The following is a 20,381-nucleotide window of genomic DNA, read 5'->3' on the forward strand; positions in this document are numbered from 1 at the left end:
AATTTTGCGCGGAAATGAGTGACAATATTTTTACAACAAAACGTGTTCTCTTAATGTTTTGTTTTCACTAAGACCTAAAGCATTGCCGGCCGCGGTGGTCTAGTGGTTCTAGGCGCTCAGTCCGGAACCGCACGACTGCTACGATCGCAGGTTCGAATCCTGCCTCGGGCATGGATGTGTGTGATGTCCTTAGGTTAGTGAGGTTTAAGTAGCTCTAAGTTCTAGGGGACTTATGACCACAGCAGTTGAGTCCCATAGCGCTCAGAGCCATTTGAACCATTTTTGAACCTAAAGTATTGACAGTTATGTGTCTGTTTATTGTGTGGCAGTGTGCCCTGGGCCTGCTTAATAATATGACGAAGCTATAAAAATATTGTTGCCTATCACATCTGCATACTACAAGGTCGTTAGCCAAACAGTCCCTTGCCGGCCGGTGTGGCCGAGCGGTTCTAGGCGCTTCAGTCTGGAACCGCGCGACAGCTACGGTTGAAGAGGTGTGTGTGATGTCCTTAGGTTAGTTAGTTTTAAGTAGTTCTAAGTTCTAGGGGCTGATGACCTCAGATGTTAAGTCCCATAGTGCTCAGAGCCATTTGAACAATTTGAACCAAACAGTCATGAAACAACACGCAGCAAACTTATAATCCTAGGGAAAACTGACCCAACTCTGCCTGCAAAGTAATCAAATCTATAATAACACAAGACAAGCGTGTGCCACGTTTGTTACCCTTTCAGAATAATAGCCCACTATTGAGTGCTCAACGATAGGACTGTCACAATGAAAACAACAAACTTAGGTGTACAACAGGTTGTATTTGTTATTAGTATGTCCCATAGCAATGAAAAGTTGTAGAACAATTAAAGGATCTTGTAATTGAAATCAAGTCTAACAGATTTTTATGCACACTCAACGTTGGACACAGTTCAGACGTTAACAGTTCACAGTTTACAAGAAGTTGACACAAAGCAAAGTTCTCTAAAACCTCAATGGAACTGTACAAAATGACTCAAAAAATGTGGGGAGGTACCAAGCTATATGGAAGACTGCATGGAGAGTATGCAACAAGAGATCCTTATTTGGGCAGCTCGCAAATTCTAAGTTAATGAGAGAAGATCGCAAATTGTAATCCAAAATCAACTCAGGCTGCATACCAGAACAATTAAGTAACGAGCTACTCAGAATATGGATCGTGCAACCGCAGAATTTAACACATATGTTTCCCCACAAACAGAGAAGCATGTGCCCATCAGCACCAGATATGGGCGGGACACGATATACCACCAATCTTCAGTCTCCACTCTCAGCTCAATACTGTTCAAAAACCTTTACATGCAGCTGACGAATCAAAGCTGTTGCCAGTGTGATAGATAGAATGTCGCTTATTTGACGAAAAAATAAATGAATACAGTAGTAACATCTCACTCATAGTGTACAAAATACGCTTCAACAAACACGAGGTTGGTACCAGTCTGGAGCAGTGCCTCCTCAATGGGCCGACTTCTTCTCAGTAGACACAGTGGCGAGGTAACACATTTGATTAGAAAACAAAATTTTTTGAAGCAAAAGCAACCAAATTTCTTATGCTGGGTGGGCGGCATCGCAGTATCTCATCTTTTGATGTTTGTGCCGAAAAGATAAAAATGTCTGCCTCAATTATTCTCAGGGGATGTTAGTGCAGCACAGCCACTTCCGTCCTCAGCGGGGAGAGGCCGGTCCCGCCCACAAAACCATGAAGTGGGTCACAGCTCTACTTCCGTCAAAACTGTCCCGGGGAAGCTTGGCTCTTCTAATGAGATTCCATGACTACTTCCAGCCAACAAAGAGAAAGATTTTTATTACTCTCAGTAAAATAACTACAAAAATGAAACAATATCGTTTAGTGATATATGACAGTAACTTCACATCACTGCTTCATCCCAATTTTAGAGATAAAAATTCCTAAAACTGCAATACTTCTTTGTTACACAGTTTAGGCAACTAAGAAATTAACTAGCTCATCTAACCACTGGAACTAGAAAAGGACTCCTAACTGTCTTCAATCACGATAAAAAAATGGCAAGGCACCATATTACTGCTTGATTCATAATAAAAGGGTGATGTGAGGATAAATGTGGTAGCTCAAGCTTGGTTGTAGATTAACATGTGTTAGCAACATTAACATGTTACCAGGAATCTGTGCACCACATAAATAATCCTAAAGTAACGTTTTAGCCTTGGTTCACAGCGCAGGCTTGGTACTAGGAACAGTCTCGACCATCATCTTAACAGATCAGATTTCCATATTTGTTGTTGTTGTGGTCTTCAGTCCTGAGACTGGTTTGATGCAGCTCTCCATGCTACTCTATCCTGTGCAAGGTTATTCATCTCCCTGTACTTACTGCAACCTACATCCTTCTGAATCTGCTTACTGTATTCATCTCTTGGTCTCCCTCTACGATTTTTACCTCCACGCTGCCCTCCAATGCTAAATTTGTGATCCCCTGATGCCTCAGAACATGTCCTACCACCCGCTTCCTTCTTCTTGTCAAGTTGTGCCACAAACTCCTCTTCTCCCCAGTTCTATTCAATACCTCCTCATTAGTTATGTGATCTACCCATCTAATCTTCAGCATTCTTTTGTAGCACCAAATTTCGAAAACTTATATTGTCTTCTTGTCCAAACTATTTATCGTCAATGCTTCACTTCCATGCATGGCTACGCTCCATACAAATACATTCAGAAACGACTTCCTGACTTTTAAATCTATACTCGATGTTAACAAATCTCTCTTCTTCAGAAACGCTTTCCTTGCGATTGCCAGTTCCATATTATATTATACAAAAGTGTGTAAAACACAAAAATGCTATAAAATTTGAACTAGGAACTACTTTTGTTTGAAACAATGTACAAGTGTCATAACAAAGTTTTCACACATTGAGATGTCTCGATTACATTGACAGTATCTGTTATGCTAGCAAATGTTTGTGAATCTTATTTTTACAATTTTCAAGTTATATAACAATTAATCTCATTGCAAAACATATAAAATAAATCATGCAATCTCAAATGGAACCCTGTGTCATCTTAATGAGCCAGATACATTTGCTATCTAGTAACTACAACCTAAGGTGCAATATATGCTATAGCACTAAATGATGGACTCCACCTCTTGTGTACAATGCAGAATAAATGGATACAGAACATTATTTACAGTAGTTGTTGAGCCGTGCGCAGCTCGCGGTTGTGCCGTTTATTGCTCGTCATCTTGTTTTTGTGTTCTGTCGCCTCTTTTTTCTTTTAATTCAATTTACTGGCGTCACTAGCCTGCTAGTTTGCTTGCCCGTGAGTGGCAGCAGCAGCACTTATCAATAAGTGCACTGTCGTACTATCTCTGGAGCGACCGCTGTATTTCCGGGTCGTCGTGTGTCTGGAGTTCATTGGGGACGGAGCGCCAGTGAGGCGCGGACAGCCAGTACTTGCCGACAGCTGGCCACACACGTGAACGGTCCGGCGGAAGGAGATTGGAGCAGGGACGACCGTCGTTTGGTCGTCTCATTGGCCGACGTGTATTTGGTCTTTTGACTGTTTCTAGGCCTCGTCAGTTGGTCATCTTGCCGGACGGGGGTCGGTTCCTTCCTTGTGCAGAGATGTCGAGGTGGCCAATGGGCAAGTGTTCCCTCTGCATGGCTGTGCCCGAGTCGCCGTGTCTCCGGGTTCCGAATGGACATCAAGGGAGTCGGGATGGAGCTGCAGTGAGCTCCGGTCAGCCATGACTCGCCCGACTGTTGCCAACACACATAACTTGAGTAGGGACGACCTTGGTTGGTAGTTCGGTCGGTCATCTCATCGGACGACGTGTATTTGGTCGCCGACCACTTATGGAAACTCTGTGTGTGTCGACTTGAGATTTCTTCTTGTTGTTCCACAGTGATTGGTGCAGATGTTTACGTGGGAATGTGTGGAGCTTTGTAAGGCGTCAGGCAAATCCAACACCTTACATGAAAACCCTGACATGATAAGCAAATCCAGTAGTATGCCACATAGCTCCGAATAAATCGTGACATTAAATTAACCAAAGTAATACGAGTAACGAGTGAGCAAATGGAATACCACAGACTAACACAAGAATGCCTAAATGCATGTCGTACCTCCCCACCGTGAGGCAGACGCAGTTCCGAGGGGAGAAACGAGGACAGAAGCCGAGAGCAGAACCGTGTTAAGCTAGGAAAGAGAGGGGCTGGGCACCCACGCCGCGAGCCTACCTGTACGACTATACAACCCGCACGTTTTAGCGTGAGACTGTTTCGCGTCTCAGGTACGTCAAGAACAACCCCCAGCCCATGTTAAAAGCTAGAGCCCTCCAGAAAAGCAGTAGAGATCTTACGATAACACAAAAAGGGCCACTACCACCCGCAAGTTTTAGCGTGAGACTTTTTCGCGTGTCTGTTACATTAGGATCACTCCCCAGCCCATGTTAAAAGATAGAGCCCTCCAGAAGAGCAGTATAGATCTCACGATAACGCTAAAAGGACCACACTAGCTGCAGGTTTTAGCGTGAGACTTTTTAGCGTCTCTGTTACGTTGCAAACTTTAAAAACATTGCCCCACCACGAAAAGTATAACGTTTCCCATTGGATAGACAGAATTTTTGTAGGCGGAGCGTAAGGTTAACATTGAGACCCTGATTGGTCAGATGAAAACACAGCCAGATAGCTTTTTTAAACTAACTTCGGTAAATTGTAGTAAGGAGAAGTTCGAGAGTTAGTTCCGAGACGGCGGGCTGGATGGCTGCTGCGCCGGCCGCTGCCGCCCTGACGCTGCTTAGACACCGACAAGGTAATGAACGCACGCGATGCCGCATTTTTGAGCGCATAAGGCTTCACTCAGAACTGCAGAAGTCTCATCTGTTACACCCCTTTTTCCGTAAAACTAATGGTGATCGTTAATTAAAACTCTTGGTGTTCACATTTGCCACTTGAAGAACAGATCTGAAACGCGATGATTTTTCTTTTATACAGTTATTGAGAAGCCACATCAGCCACTGTAATTTACGACAAGTTAGATAAGTTATTAAAGATAATTGAGGGTCACTGTAGACCATTTTGATAGTTTTCTCTTTTGTGAAACTTAAATTAAACCTAGATTACAGATGCGATATGGCATAGGTCATCCTTCGATCGCTTGTAGAACTTGGAAACCCATTTAGGGAATATTCGTTCACATTTTTGTTGAACGCTGTTGGTTTTTACCATCCTGTATTAAAACATTTCCTTTTATCAATAGTGCAATTTATAAACGATGTTTTGTGATTAGAATAAATTTCCAATGGTAAACTTAACTGCTTTTTCGACGTTATTTTACCAGCTAACTAAAAATAGGAAAGCCTTGAACCCTTTCGACTATATTTAGTTAGAATTAAGATTCTTTTACAGGGAGTGCAGTGGAGCTGACGCTAAGATCATTTAGTATTTGGTTATATCATCGCTAGTCTCACTGAACTCTTCTGAATTCTACATGTCATGTGTGGTCTGGCGTCTCCTTACCAGCAACAGGTCCCAGGTTCAAACTAGTTCCCTAAAAAACACGCTCAGAGCGTCGTTGCGCGAAAGTGGTTGGGAGACACGATATAGTACAATCAGACACCACCATGAATGTTTAGAGCTTCTGTGATTTGCACTGAGCAGTTATGAATGCTATTTGCGTACTGGAGTAGGCAATCGGTCGGTTGGAACAGAGCGACGGGCGTGTGTTTCCTCGCCGTGTTGATGCTGTCCGGCACGGCGTGTAGTTCGGCAGCCTTTGGGTTTGTTTATATTTTTGAGTGGTTATTGTGTCTTGGCTCTATTTAAACGCCAATTTTGAAGACGTAGTTCTGTTGGTATCTTCGTGCTCGGCTGATATTTTCGGGTGTCATTCCGTTGGTCGGCGGAAGGGAATTCATAGGTTGTTGGTCGGTCCTTCAGCCGTCCCTGGGTCGGGTTGCCATCCGATTATTTAGTCTTATTATTGGCTGCCTGTCTCACCTAAACTCATGTTAGTTACCTCCTCAGACAGACCCTTGGAACACTTCTGAGCACCACTGTTCTGTTGTTGTGATTGTGATTTTCTTTTGTCGCAAGTTCCTCCAACTGCTAGCTAATAACTAGTTCCACTTTCGTTCCTTTCTGCGGCCGGGAGTGGCAGAGTTGCTATCAGCCTACTGACTGGCTAACTGACTGGATGTGGTCCGCCACGTCTTGGCGCTAACCTGTTCACATCAGAGTAGCAATTGCACCGTACGTCCTCATTTATTTTTTAGATATATCTCAGTGCCTGTTTTCCACTAAAGTTTTCGCTCTCAAGTAACATGGAAATTATTTCTTAAAGTCTTAACACATTTCCTATAATCCTGTCTCTTCTCCTTGTCAGTCATTTCCCCCATGATCTTCTTTTCCTAGATTCTGCGAAAATTTCCTCAATTATTACCTTAACAGTTCACCTAATTACAAACATTTCAAACTCTCCGATTCTCTTCTTTTTTCCACTTTCACACAATCCAGGATTCACCTCCACACAATGTGAAACGTCCCCCTAGAAAAAATTTTGAATGACAGTGCTGATAAACCTCTTACATTATTTGATTTTCAAACAGCTGAGCAGAACTGAACGTACTCAGACATTTCGCTCTTTGCCTATTCTAATCAACACTAAACTGACACACAATATTTTTAGCGCAACGCAATCTGACTTTCAAAAATCCCTACACAAGAATGGCCCTGACTAACAATAACCTATACCTTTCATGAATCACTTACCTCACAAAAATCTTCGTTACTCGAACTACTGCAATACAGCGAGCGCCAAAACTGCCAGTTAAATAAAAGATTCTTACTACTGAAGGCACTAACTACTGATAGGCATAGTCAGCAAACGAAAGATTTTGATAGAGAACAAACAATGTATTTACCTTTATAGCCTTCAAAAGTCATTATACATATATATATATATATATATATATATATATATATATATATATATATATATATATATATATATATATATCAGTTCATGACACTCGGTCTTACAAATTTACTCTCTCTGATGGACACACGTCCAGATCATTCGCTCTCAAAACTCCGCCATCTCACTCCCAACATCCACCACTGCTGGCGGCTCACCTCCAACTGCGGAACGCTACGCGCTGTTCACATCCAACTGCCCAACACTACAATAGCGGCTATTTCAACAATGCCAACCAGCCACAGACTTCACACAGCACAGTCAGTGATTTTCATATAGAGCGCTACTTGGCGTTACCAACATAAAAACCTAAACAGCCTACTTACAAATTTAAGGCTCCAAACGTTAATTCCCAGAAATTTATTCCTCAAACTGAAGCCAATACTAGACTTGTTTTGGCGAGAAATGCTCGCTTGCCTGTGATAATCTCCTTATGTCTCTACTTACGTAAACATATTAATATTGGTATATCCATGTATTATGTAATTTGCACAGTTCTCAGATTATTGTTTATCTGTGTTTCGATCGTCGTTGACGAGGGGTTACTGCGAAGGAGTTCTGCAGTCTGCTTCCATCCGTTAGTAGTAGAGCCATCATTTTTCCAAAGTTGGGGCAGCATTGTCTTTGAACGTCCATTTGCCGAAGCTTCTATAGATACAGTCTTCTAGTGCAGCTGTTTAAATTAATGATGCTGGGGGCTTGGATTCTATGCGGTGGGTTCTCTGCGTGCTGGACTGGGCGTGTGCCGCTTGAGAGCGATACTGCTTGCACATCAAAGACGCCGCGCAGACTTCCAGAACTTGACCACCCAGGAGGCTGGAGCATTGGCGGCGATAGGCTTCTGTGAGTGGCACAACACTTAACGTGCTGTCTGACCATCATTTGCTCTCACATCTAGCTGACTTGGTGCCACTCACTTGCACGAGAGTCGTAATATTCACTTCGAGTACCTAAGTAGTAAAACTGTAGTTGCCAGATGTTTGTGTGTAGCCTGACCATGAGACATATGTGTTGTTACCAGCAACGTATAAATCGTGCTGAAAGCTTTTATATTGTGCTAATGTTAATGTAATTGCCGTACTTTCAGATAGATTCTTCTCATTATGTGTCGGCTGTTTCTTACAGGGGTGGTTCAAGCATTTACACTCAGACAGCAGACTTTTCGACCAGTGTAATGAAAATTTGTGAGCTATATCTCTGTAATCGAACTACCATACCCATAGTTGCTACCAAGCGCCGATACTCTTCTTCTTCTAGCTCTTCACGCTCTTGCTTGCAATCTCCTTCTTATTACGTTTCTCTCCTTTAGGGCTTCGCTCAAAAATGTCAGCTTGTTCCATTTGTTCTGTTTCTGAGAATTTCTATTTCCTCACCGATAAGCGCTCTGTCGTTGCTTGGTACACATACTGTGCATGTGGATGCAGGGCACACGTCTGCCTTTCGTCTCCCATTTCTTTGTTTCTTCCCTCCTATTTATTCTCAACACTCTGGGGCTGTGATTTACCCCTGGAATACTTTGTAGTGATACATATCGAATGCTTAATTCTCATATTAGGAGGAAGTCACCCAACTGGCAACTTCTCTGTCCATTCGGTTATTGTCCACGTTTACTAACTCCTACCGTTGCTTTTGATGAGTGTACATTTTATAATTAAGTCACAATGTCACAGACATACCGTATTGTCCCCTATGTTTACTCTGTCTTACTTTTCTCCCGAGGCCACGTTTTTCCAAGGTCTGCCTCCTTTTACCACTTCAACAAATGAATTTCGGGTTTTCTTCTCTACCAAATGTTCTGTTCTTGTGAACTATGTTAGCTTTCTATCAACTACGCCGCACGTTTGGCCTCTTTCCCTCACATTAGGTTGTCACGCGGGAGAGCAGAACTGTGTACCTTCCGGATGAAGTAGATTTCCTGTTCCTCCTTCCAGTACTTTCGTTTTCTTATTTAACCTCTTTATTGTACGATCTGAGAAGTCACTGGATGAAGGCAATACAGTCCGGCTCAGAATGTAGTATTTATTAAGGCTTCTTTCGGCTACGGGATGTGCACAATTAGTTTTGGATTACACAGTCACTTTCTATTGTCAATAAGAGCGTAAAAAATAATCAATAATAGCCATTATCTGCTGCTAGAGTAGGTATTATGAACCAAAGGCCGGCTGCTGTGGCCGAGCGGTTCCAGACGCTTCAGTGCGGAACTGCCCTGCTGCTAATGTCGCAGGTTCGAATCCTGCCTCGGGCAAAGATGTGTGTGATGTCCTTAGGTTAGTTAGGTTTGAGTAGTTCTCAGTCTAGGGGACTGATGACCTCAGATTTTAAGTCCCATAGTGCTTAGAGCCATTTCAGTGAGCCAAAGGATCCTAATTAAGTAGTCCAAACTATGGCTCAACATTCATTGTAGACACTGGTTCTTTATAAAACTATTTTTTCAGTACGTTAATAGAACGAGCTGAGTTACTTAAGGAAATGGTCACAGATCTCTGACATGTTCGTTAAACTGTCAGAGATGATCATCAGATAGAGGACCCGAACAATACTTTAGGTATTGCGCGTGGTTCCACTTCCTATTCACCATACACTTGGCAATCTCATCATATTGGTATCCTTCCTATGACGCCGACGTAGATATAACAGGAACGCGCCGCCTTAATAATCAATCAATGGTGCATTACCACCTTCTGGCGTACAAGACAATAAACAGACTCGATCCTCAGAAAGAATGGGTTACCATTTATTGGTCTCTAAAATGGCAATGCACATTTTATGCTGTTCCTTTTCTTGTGCCATCCCCCTCCTGACTATTTTAATGTGACCCTGAACAAATCCCTCTCGTGTCTCAAACTCTTAATTTCAAAGAAGCACTGACACGAAACATTTTCAGTTTTTTGTTGTCTGTGTCGCGACCTATAGTTCCCGGCAATTGCTGTCGTCTGTGACTCCCTCTAGTGTCATGGAAGTCTTACTTAACGTGTGTTGTCATTCTGACCCTTCTTATGGTGAATGTTCTCCATGCATTCCTTTCCTCACCGATTCTACAGAGAACATCATTTCCTCATCTTACTGATCTAGTCAGTTTTCAGCACCCTTCGGTATACCGCATCTCAAAAGCTTAGATTATCTTGTTTCCTGGATTTCACGCAGTCCGTGATTCCCTTCCACACAGTTCTCCACTCCAGATGTAATTTTTTAAAATTTTCTGTCAAATTGAGGCTTACGTCCGGTATTAGAAGACTTGCTGAGAAGTTTGTTACTAATCTCTTTTCTGCTACTTCTCAATACTTCTATCTTTCTTTCTTTGGTATGCTCTCAGTCCGTAATCTGTTCTCAGCAAACTGTTCATTCAACTTAACAGGTTCCGTAATTCCTCCTCATTTTTACAGAGGGTAGACATGTCAGCGAATCTTATCATTTATATTTTTTCAACCTGCATTTTTAATACTACACGTGAGCCTCTCTTCTATTTCAATCATTGCTTTCTCGATGTTCAGGACGAAAAGTAGAGGAGAAAGACTGTATTTATTTTAATCCGAGAACATATCTCTTAATATTGCATTATTACTGCTCCCTCTTGTTCTCGTACATGTCATTTCAACCTATAGCGTGCACCCATTTTCATGAGGATTTCAAATATCTTGCACCACTTGCTATCATAAATCAAGAACTCTTATGAAAATGTCTAGGCTTTTTAAAAGTAGTGCTCTCTGTAACAAGCATAGCGATAGAACTGCATTTGTACTCCGTTAGCATGTATAAACCCACACCGAATGGCATCTAATAGATCCTCTATTTCCTCAACTCTAGTTGAAGCCAAACTGTTATTTAGGCGTAAGCCGTTAGTATCCTGCAAAGCTATCAGTCTCGCACATATCTTGGTCTGCAAGGTATTGTGTTCGGGAAAGGCTATGTTATAAAGATCATAACTACCTAGCACACTCCTTCTGAGGACAGAGGCAGCCCAATCGTAGGTTGAACACAACATGGACCTGCAGGATCACTTCTACCAACTCTATCACCGTGCACACTGCGTTTCTCAGCACAATCGTACACGTGCCGTTGTAACCAAGTCGCAATTACATAGCATTCTCGCTCTACGACGTCACTGCCAAGTTCTCTAATTTAACTCATTCGGTATGAGCTAACATAACCTTTGCTCTTACATCAGTCACCCCGAGCCACAGGAAGACTGACGTACAGGTAAAGTTGCAGACAAAATGGTGGAATGAGGCGCATTGTATCATTCGAAACTCGTGTGGAAATATCCCATCGCAGTCCTACCTTTTTTTCCGAGAGAGGGAGTGATGGTCTCAGGTTCAACAAATCTGATGTCTTGTCTCTTGCAATGATCTACCCTCTCAGAGATATTTTCTTCATCATGGCTTCCAATAGCATATGTGTCGTATCGTGTACCTGCTCTAATTAAACCATCTGCAATGACTATGAACATTATTCTTCCGCAGTACAGACGAATTTATAAATGGTTCAAATGGCTCTGAGCACTATGGGACTTAATACCTGAGGTCATCAGTCCCCTAGAACTTAGCACTACTCAAACCTAACTAACCTAAGGACATCACACACATCCATGCCCGAGGTAGGATTCGAACCTGCGACCGTAGCAGTCGCGCGGTTCCGGACTGAAGCGCCTTTTGCAGAGAGTACTCTACTGCATTGTCTCCTTACTTAGCTTGCATTTATCGCGAATCTCTTGCCCAACGTTAAGTCCCGAGTGACTGGAAAAAAGTGCAGGTGACGCCTGTGTATAAGAAGGGTAGAAGGACGGATCCTCAAAATTTCAGACCAATATCCTTAACATCGGTTTGTTGCAGGATTCTCGAACATATTCTCAGTTTAAATATAATGAATTTCCTTGAGACAGAGAAGTTGCTGTCCATGCATCAGCACGGCTTTAGTAAGCATCGCTCCTGCGAAACGCAACTCGGCCTTTTTTCACATGATATCTTGCGAACCATGGATGAAGGGTATCAGACGGACCTATTCATCGACTTCCGGAAAGCGTTTGACTCGGTGCCCACTGCAGACTCCTAACTAAGGTACGAGCATATGGGATTGGTTCCCAAGTATGTGAGTGGCTCGAAGACCCAGTACGTTGTCCCCTATGGTGAGTGTTCATCGGAGGTCAGGGTATCATCTGGAGTGCCCCAGGGAAATGTGGTAGGTCCGCTGTTGTTTTCTATCTACATAAATGATCTTTTGGATAGGGTGGATAGCAATGTGCGTCTGTTTGCTGATGATACTGTGGTATACGGGAAGGTGTCGTCGTTGAGTGACTGTAGAAGGATACAAGATGACTTGGACAGGATTTGTGATTGGTGTCAAAAATGGCAGCTAACTCTAAATATGTTGTTGTTGTTGTTGTCTTCAGTCCTGAGACTGGTTTGATGCAGCTCTCCATGCTACTCTATCCTGTGCAAGCTGCTTCATCTCCCAGTACCTACTGCAACCTACATCCTTCTGAATCTGCTTAGTGTACTCATCTCTCGGTCTCCCTCTACGATTTTTATCCTCCACGCTGCTCTCCAATGCTAAATTTGTGATCCCTTGATGCCTCAAAACATGTCCCACCAACCGATCCCTACTTCTAGTCAAGTTGTGCCACAAACTTCTCTTCTCCCCAATCCTATTCAATACGTCCTCATTAGTTACGTGATCTATCCACCTTATCTTCAGTATTCTTCTGTAGCACCACATTTCGAAAGCTTCTATTCTCTTCTTGTCCAAACTAGTTATCGTCCATGTTTCACTTCCATACATGGCTACACTCCAAACAAATACTTTCAGAAACGACTTCTTGATACCTAAATCTATATTCGATGTTAACAAATTTCTCTTCTTCAGAAACGCTTTCCTTGCCATTGCCAGTCTACATTTTATATCCTCTCTACTTCGACCATCATCAGTTATTTTACTTCCTAAATAGCAAAACTCCTTTACTACTTTAAGTGTCTCATTTCCTAATCTAATTTCCTCAGCATCACCCGATTTAATTTGACTAACTCTAAATATAGATAAATATAAATTAATGAAGATTAATAGGAAAAAGAATCCTCTAATGTTTGAATACTCCATTAGTAGTGTAGCGCTTGACACAGTCACGTCGATTAAATATTTCAGTGTAACATTGCAGAGCGATATGAAGTGGGACAAGCATGTAATGACAGTTGTGGGGGAAGGCGGATAGTCGTCTTGGGTTCATTGGTAGAATTTTGGGAAGATGTTGTTTATCTGTAAAGGAGACCGCTTATAAAACATTGATCCGATCTATTCTTGAGTACTGCTCGAGCGTTTGGGATCCCTATCAGGTCGGATTGAGGGAGGACATAGAAGCAATTCAGAGGCGGGCTGCTATATTTGTTACTGGTAGGTTTGATCATCACGCGAGTGTTACGGAAATGCTTCAGGAACTCGGGTGGGAGTCTCTAGGTGAAAGGAGGGGTTCTTTTCGTGAATCGCTACTGAGGAAATTTAGAGAACCAGTAATCGAGGCTGACTGCAGTACAGTTTTACTGTCGCCAACTTACATTGCGCGGAAAGACCACAAAGATAAGAGAGATGAGGGATCGCACAGAGGCATATAAGCAGACATTTTCCCCTCGTTCTGTTTGGGAGTAGAACAGGGAGAGAAGATGCTAGTTGTGGTACGAGGTACGCTCCGCCACGCACCGTATGGTGGATTGCGGAGTATGTATGTAGATGTAGATGTACAACCGCTAGGCCACCGCAGCCGGCAATTTATAAATCTTCATTGGTACTGTAAGTAATCCCCTAACCGGTTAACGCAGGCTAGTCACAGCTGTGACTTGCCTCAGAGTGTTCTAAATGCATTCATATACTTCTCATATATACTCCACAATTCACTGTGAAGTGCATGGAGAAGTGCCAACATCTTTATCCATTTGCAAACACTACTGGGTATCATCTCGACGCATCATATTGCTTCTACATATTATATAGCGTTAGCTACTTACCTTACATTAGTTCATTGATTTAGTTTTTCTCTCTCTCTCTTGGAATCCAGCAAGTAACTCTCGTGGTCCACCGGCCGTCCATTCGCGTGCCCACTTGTTCATTCCATTTTCCTTACGATCGTCGTCACGTCTCCACGACAGTCCTCTGGTCCAGTTTCTCGTTTTCCTGCACCTCCTAATACTTGCTGAGCAATTTAATTCATAGGTTTTAGATTATTTCCACATTAACACTGCCGTACGTCAGAACGGTTAATACGAATTGATGGCAAACTTAACTTTGCAAACTCGTTAGGCTTGAATGTCCTTTCTATTTTATCAAAAACACCCACAGCAGTATCTGTCCATCTATCAGATACATCACATGATCACACTGACAGAACCACAGGCACATAGACACAGGCAACAGAGCATGCACAATGTCGGCACTAGTACAGTGTATATCCACCTTTCGCAGCAATGCAGGCTGCTATTCTCCCATGGAGACGATCGTCGAGATGCTGGATGTAGTCCTGTGGAACGGCTTGCCATGCCATTTCCACCTGGCGCCTCAGTTGGACCAGCGTTCGTGCTGGACGTGCAGACCGCGTGAGACGACGCTTCATCCAGTCCCAAACATGCTCAATGGGGGACAGATCCGGAGATCTTGCTGGCCAGGGTAGTTGACTTACACCTTCTAGAGCACCTTGGGTGGCACGGGATACATGCGGACGTGTATTGTCCTGTTGGAACAGCCAGTTCCCTTGCCGGTCTAGGAATAGTACAACGATGGGTTCGATGACGGTTTGGATGTACCGTGCACTATTCAGTGTCCCCTCGACGATCACCAGAGGTGTACGGCCAGTGTAGGAGATCGCTCCCCACACCATGATGCCGGGTGTTGGCCCTGTGTGCCTCGGTCGTATGCAGTCCTGATTGTGGCGCTCACCTGCACCGCGCCAAACACGCATACGACCATCATTGGCACCAAGGCAGAAGCGACTCTCATCGCTGAAGACGACACGTCTCCATTCGTCCCTCCATTCACGCCTGTCGCGACACCACTGGAGGCGGGCTGCACGATGTTGGGGCGTGAGCGGAAGACGGCCTAACGGTGTGCGGGACCGTAGCCCAGCTTCATGGAGACGGTTGTGAATGGTCCTCGCCGATACCCCAGGAGCAACAGTGTACCTAATTTGCTGGGAAGTGGCGGTGCGGTCCCCTACGGCACTGCGTAGGATCCTACGGTCTTGGCGTGCATCCGTGCGTCGCTGCGGTCCGGTCCCAGGTCCACGGGCACTTGCACCTTCCGCCGACCACTGGCGACAAAATCGATGTACTGTGGAGACCTCACGCCCCACGTGTTGAGCAATTCGGCGGTACGTCCACCCGGCCTCCCGCATGCCCACTATACGCCCTCGCTCAAAGTCCGTCAACTGCACATACGGTTCACGTCCACGCTGTCGCGGCATGCTACCCGTGTTAAAGACTGCGATGGAGCTCCGTATGCCACGGCAAACTGGCTGACACTGACGGCGGCGGTGCACAAATGCTGCGCAGCTAGCGCCATTCGACGGCCAACACCGCGGTTCCTGGTGTGTCCGCTGTGCCGTGCGAGTGATCATTGCTTGTAGAGCCCTCTCGCAGTGTCCGGAGCAAGTATGGTGGGTCTGACACACCGGTGTCAATGTGTTCTTTTTTCCATTTCCAGGAGTGTATTATCAGTCGGCCTAGTTGCAAAAACTCATCAAACGCTTCCACGAGTGATTCGTATTATTTTCTTCATGCCTGATTCCAAAGTTAATTTATTCTCTAAAAATTACAATTCAATCTAGTGAAACTCTGTTATCTCTATCATAAAATTTAATACGAAGCCGTACAACTTGTATTATGAAGACCCTTATCCCGACATGTCAGTATTCAAACACTTCCTGTAACCTCCTACTATAGGACGTGTCAGTATTCTGACAGAGAACAAAAACGTAAATTAATTACTCTTCCTCCAAATCATGAAAAATCAATTCTCTAGCATCTGACTGCGAATTTTAATAAATTCGCTAACGTCACCTAACAATTGTACTGCAAATCTGCTGTACACAACGGACAACTTACTTCGTCTTGCCGCCACAACGGCGTGCTCAGCAACACACTAAAATAATTAAAAAAAATTACCATTCACGCAGAGTGCAAGGCATGGTTACAGCTTCAGATGCAACTACTCCTGTGGTTTTTTCATGTATACAGAAATTGAATGATCAAGAGAGCTTAGGTCAAGAAGCCTTAAGCTGTGTAAAAATGAAAGCAACCAAAATAACTTTTAATATACTATATTCTCAAAATGAAGATTCATACACTGACAAACTTCACTCAGACGTTTAGTTTGCTTGATCAGTTTGAAAACTTAAATTATTCCACAATGTCTGTAATCAGTAATCACGTATCTGGTCACGACAAAGACACGAATATTACTCTCAGCGTATGCATACGCAAATCTGACAGAATCCCTCCAGTGCGCAAGAAAGCAACAACTGCGTGTAGCAAAAAGGCAAATTACCGAAAACCCTCAACTATTACCAAAATCTTCTCAGGCAGCGTCCTCTCCTGAAGCGCGGCTGCTCACCACACCAGGCTGCGTCCCAAATACTCCCAACAGCTGTTCGCTCGCTACCACTCGCGATAATAATGTGTATTATGAATCCATTGTTGAACAACCTGAATGACAAGGTCATTCACTGCCAACAAGTCTTTCGTATCACAGGGTTCGCTCAGACTACTGCGGCGCGATAACTGTTCACAGTGCTGCCATACCCTGTATCCACCAGATTCATCATCGTTTCTTCCCACTTCAAACCAAGCTTGGACCTCGTCCTCCCTATGCCCAACCGGCTGCGTGTCTTCCACGTTCCGTACTGGAGTTGGCAGCCTGCTTCTCTTTTGCTGTTCGCAATTCTCCAGTAGACTTTGTACTCCGCAGCTCAGCTCGCCGGGCTTCTGTTAAACTTAGCATTGGTTCTGCTGTAAGAAGGAAGCTTTTTCTGTTCTTCAGTAGTGTTAGATCAGAAAATAGATATCTTGGATTTATCAACTGGAGAAACAAAGTCTGTAACTGAGTCCGCAATCATTTAATTTTTGGCACTTTTACTTTCACAAGTCCGTCTTGATCACACAGATTTCTTTACACTTTATTACCGGTTTCGGCTTACCGCCATCTTCAGATGTGTTGAAAATATAAATATTGTATAAGCGACCAGGTTCAATTAGTTAAGACTAAATCCATACAAATATTAGTGATACATGCAATTTAAAAAAATATAAAATATTTATAACCGTGTACTGCAGCCATATATAGCGTTAAAATATTTTGATATAAATCATCGTCAAGTTAAACATGTGAGTACATGGTACGTGCTGATAATACTCAGATTTTGTCAGGTATTTATACAAGAACTTAATGCCAGCAGAAGGCACTTTAGCTAGAGTACATAGTAAACCAGTGTCGCCAGTATAAAGATTAAAATGTAGTATGCACTGTCTTTAGTTAAAAATTATTCCTTTGGCTAAATGAGTGCCTGTCATTAAAACCATATGCTGATATACTATATGTGAAATTGGACTTATACTTGAAATCCATAAAAAGAATAAATACTATACAATACAGCCCTTAGCCTGGTTAGGTAACATTCAACTTTTTATGAATGGCAGTATAAAAAGTATAAAAATAAAAAAAATCGCATAATCTTCTATCCTAAGAGACCAGTCAACAGTGAACGTAATCATAATACAATTAATAAAGTAGTGACCCTTAATTAAAAAACAGAAAATCTGTAATCGATATTATATTAGAGTGCGGTATCGATGGTGAATATGTCATGGCTTCTCTGCATGACCTCCTTTTTCTTGTGGCTGACCGAACGGAGTCTCCTCGTCGCCGGTAGCCAGCACACGCCAATCCGCCGGGGTGCTCCACGCTATTCAAACTACTAAGTATCTGAATATATCAAAGTAAGCATTCAGATTGAACTCGTTCTGTTCATTCAGCAGTAATTCCGGTCGTTGTTTTCTGTGCACATAAATCTCCATTTCTTCGAGCAGGTTCATTAACTGTCCCTTTGACGTCAAAATAAGAGCGCTTTCGTTACACATTTGGACAGAGAAAGATATTCGGCAGGACATATAGTGAGTAATATGAAAGTGTTGCATAGACACGATTCATCTGTAACTCCTGGTGTTCACGGTAGGAACAGTGATTTAGATTGCGTCCTTTCCAGGTGATGTTAGGTTTTCTTCTTGCCTCCTTATTGCGTAAGTGGAACGCAGACACTTGAGTTTTATCCTGACTGAGTTTCAAGTGGTTGTCGCCATATTATACAGTAAGATCTTCGAGAACAGATGTTTGCTTGGTTTCTACCCTGCTCGGCGACAGCTGTGTCACCTGCATAGATGAGGAATCGGATTCCTGTGTTGATTGGCTGCTCATTGGTGTACACTGAGGTTACAATGGAAATGAGCGTTTGGTGTCATTGGCCGGGAGGCCCCTTACGGGGCAGGTCCGACCGCCAATAGTGCAGACTGAAGTTACAGAAGTCATGGGAGAGCGCCTAATATCGTATCGGACGTCCTTTTTCCCCGTGTAGTCCAGCAACATGACGTGGCATGGACTCAACAAGTCATTGGAAGTCCCTTGCAGAAATAATGCGCCATGCTGCCTCTATAGCAATCCATAATTGTGGAAGTCTTGCCGGTACAGGATTTTGTACACGAACGCCTCTTGCTTATGCCCCACAAATGTTCAACGGGATTCATATCGGGCGATCTAGGTGGCCAATTCATTCGTTAGAACTGACCAGAACATTCTACAAACCAGTCTCCAACAATTGTGGTCTGGTGACATGGCGCATTTTCATGGAACATTAAGCCCACGAATGGCTGCAGATGGTCTCCAGGTAGTCGAACATAACTATATCCAATATATGATCGATTCAGTTGGACCAGAAGACGCAATACATTTCACTTAAACGTAGCCCACATCAGTATGGTGCCATAACCAGCTTGTCTTTTTTGACAACTTTGGTCCATGGCTTCGTGGGATCTATGCCACACACAAACTTTGACATCAGCTCTGACCATCTGAAATCGGGACTCATCCAACTAGGCCATAGTTTTCCAGTCGTCTAGGTTCCAACCTATCTGGTCACGAATCCAGTAGAGGCGCTGCAGGCAATGTCGTCTGTTAACAAATATACTCGCTTCGGTCATCTGTTGCCATAGCGTATTAACCCCAGGTTTAGCCATACTGTCCTCATGGATATGTCCATCATACGTCCAACATTGTTTTCTACTGTTATTTCACGCAATGTTGCACGTCTGTTAGCACTGACAACGCAAACGCCGCTGCTGTATTTTCTTAAGTGAAGACTGTCGGTCGCTGCGTTGTCCGTGGTGAGATGGTTCAAATGGTCGAAATGGCTCTGAGCACTATGGGACTTAACATTTGAGGTCATCAGTCCCCCAGAACTTAGAAGTATGGAACCGGTCGGCCACACTGGCCAGCGTGGTGAGGTGTAGAGCCTGAAATTTTGTATTCTCGACATACTCTTTACACTGTGGATCTCGTAATATCGAATTCCCTAACGATTTCCGAACTGAAGTGTCCCATGCCTCTAGCTCGCACTACCATTCAGTGTTTAAACTCTTCTATTTCTCATCGTGCGTCCATAATACCGTCGGAAACCTTTTCACATGAACCACATAAGAATAACTGACAGCTCCGCCAATACGCTGTCCTTTTATACCTTGTGTACCTTATCACTATTCCATGGCTTCTGCCACCTCAGCGTATATGTTATATAAATTGGAGCCAGCATACGTCTCTGGGGACCATTCTTCTGCATTCTCCATCGAGTCTTATTTATAATAAGACTGACGTGGGACCTTCCCTTGTTAATGAACATTGCAGAAGATGCTGGATCTGGCCACCGTTGATGGAGTGCTGTGCTCGATTTATCAAACTGTGGGACACGTATAGCAGCCTTGCCTGGGGGAAAGCAGCAATAGTGTTTTACATGTTTTCTGTAACTCTTTCAGTGCCTGAGGATTAGTTTGCACGCATCTGATATAACAGTTTGCCCCAAAGCTAAAAATCACAGGGAGAGAGAGATAAGGCTATCGATGTGGAAGATAGATTGCTCTGCCTCTGCTGACTGTCTTCTGAATGAACACCTCTTGCATCCATGACGAAGTTGTGCAGTAAGGTGTGCTGTTGCTCCGACTTGCTGCAAATATCCTTACGATTGTTAACAGGTGTGAGATGACCCACATACGGATTAATCAGCTTCTGGACATATTTGTTAACATTAATAGTTCGGTGAAACAGTCATGTTATGATGTGGACACTTCGCATTGCGCGCCAAATACCGATCTTCAGGTTGTGCAATTACTC

Source organism: Schistocerca gregaria, chromosome 4 (assembly GCF_023897955.1).
Source record: "Schistocerca gregaria isolate iqSchGreg1 chromosome 4, iqSchGreg1.2, whole genome shotgun sequence".
In the NCBI taxonomy this organism is placed as follows: Eukaryota; Metazoa; Arthropoda; class Insecta; order Orthoptera; family Acrididae; genus Schistocerca; species Schistocerca gregaria.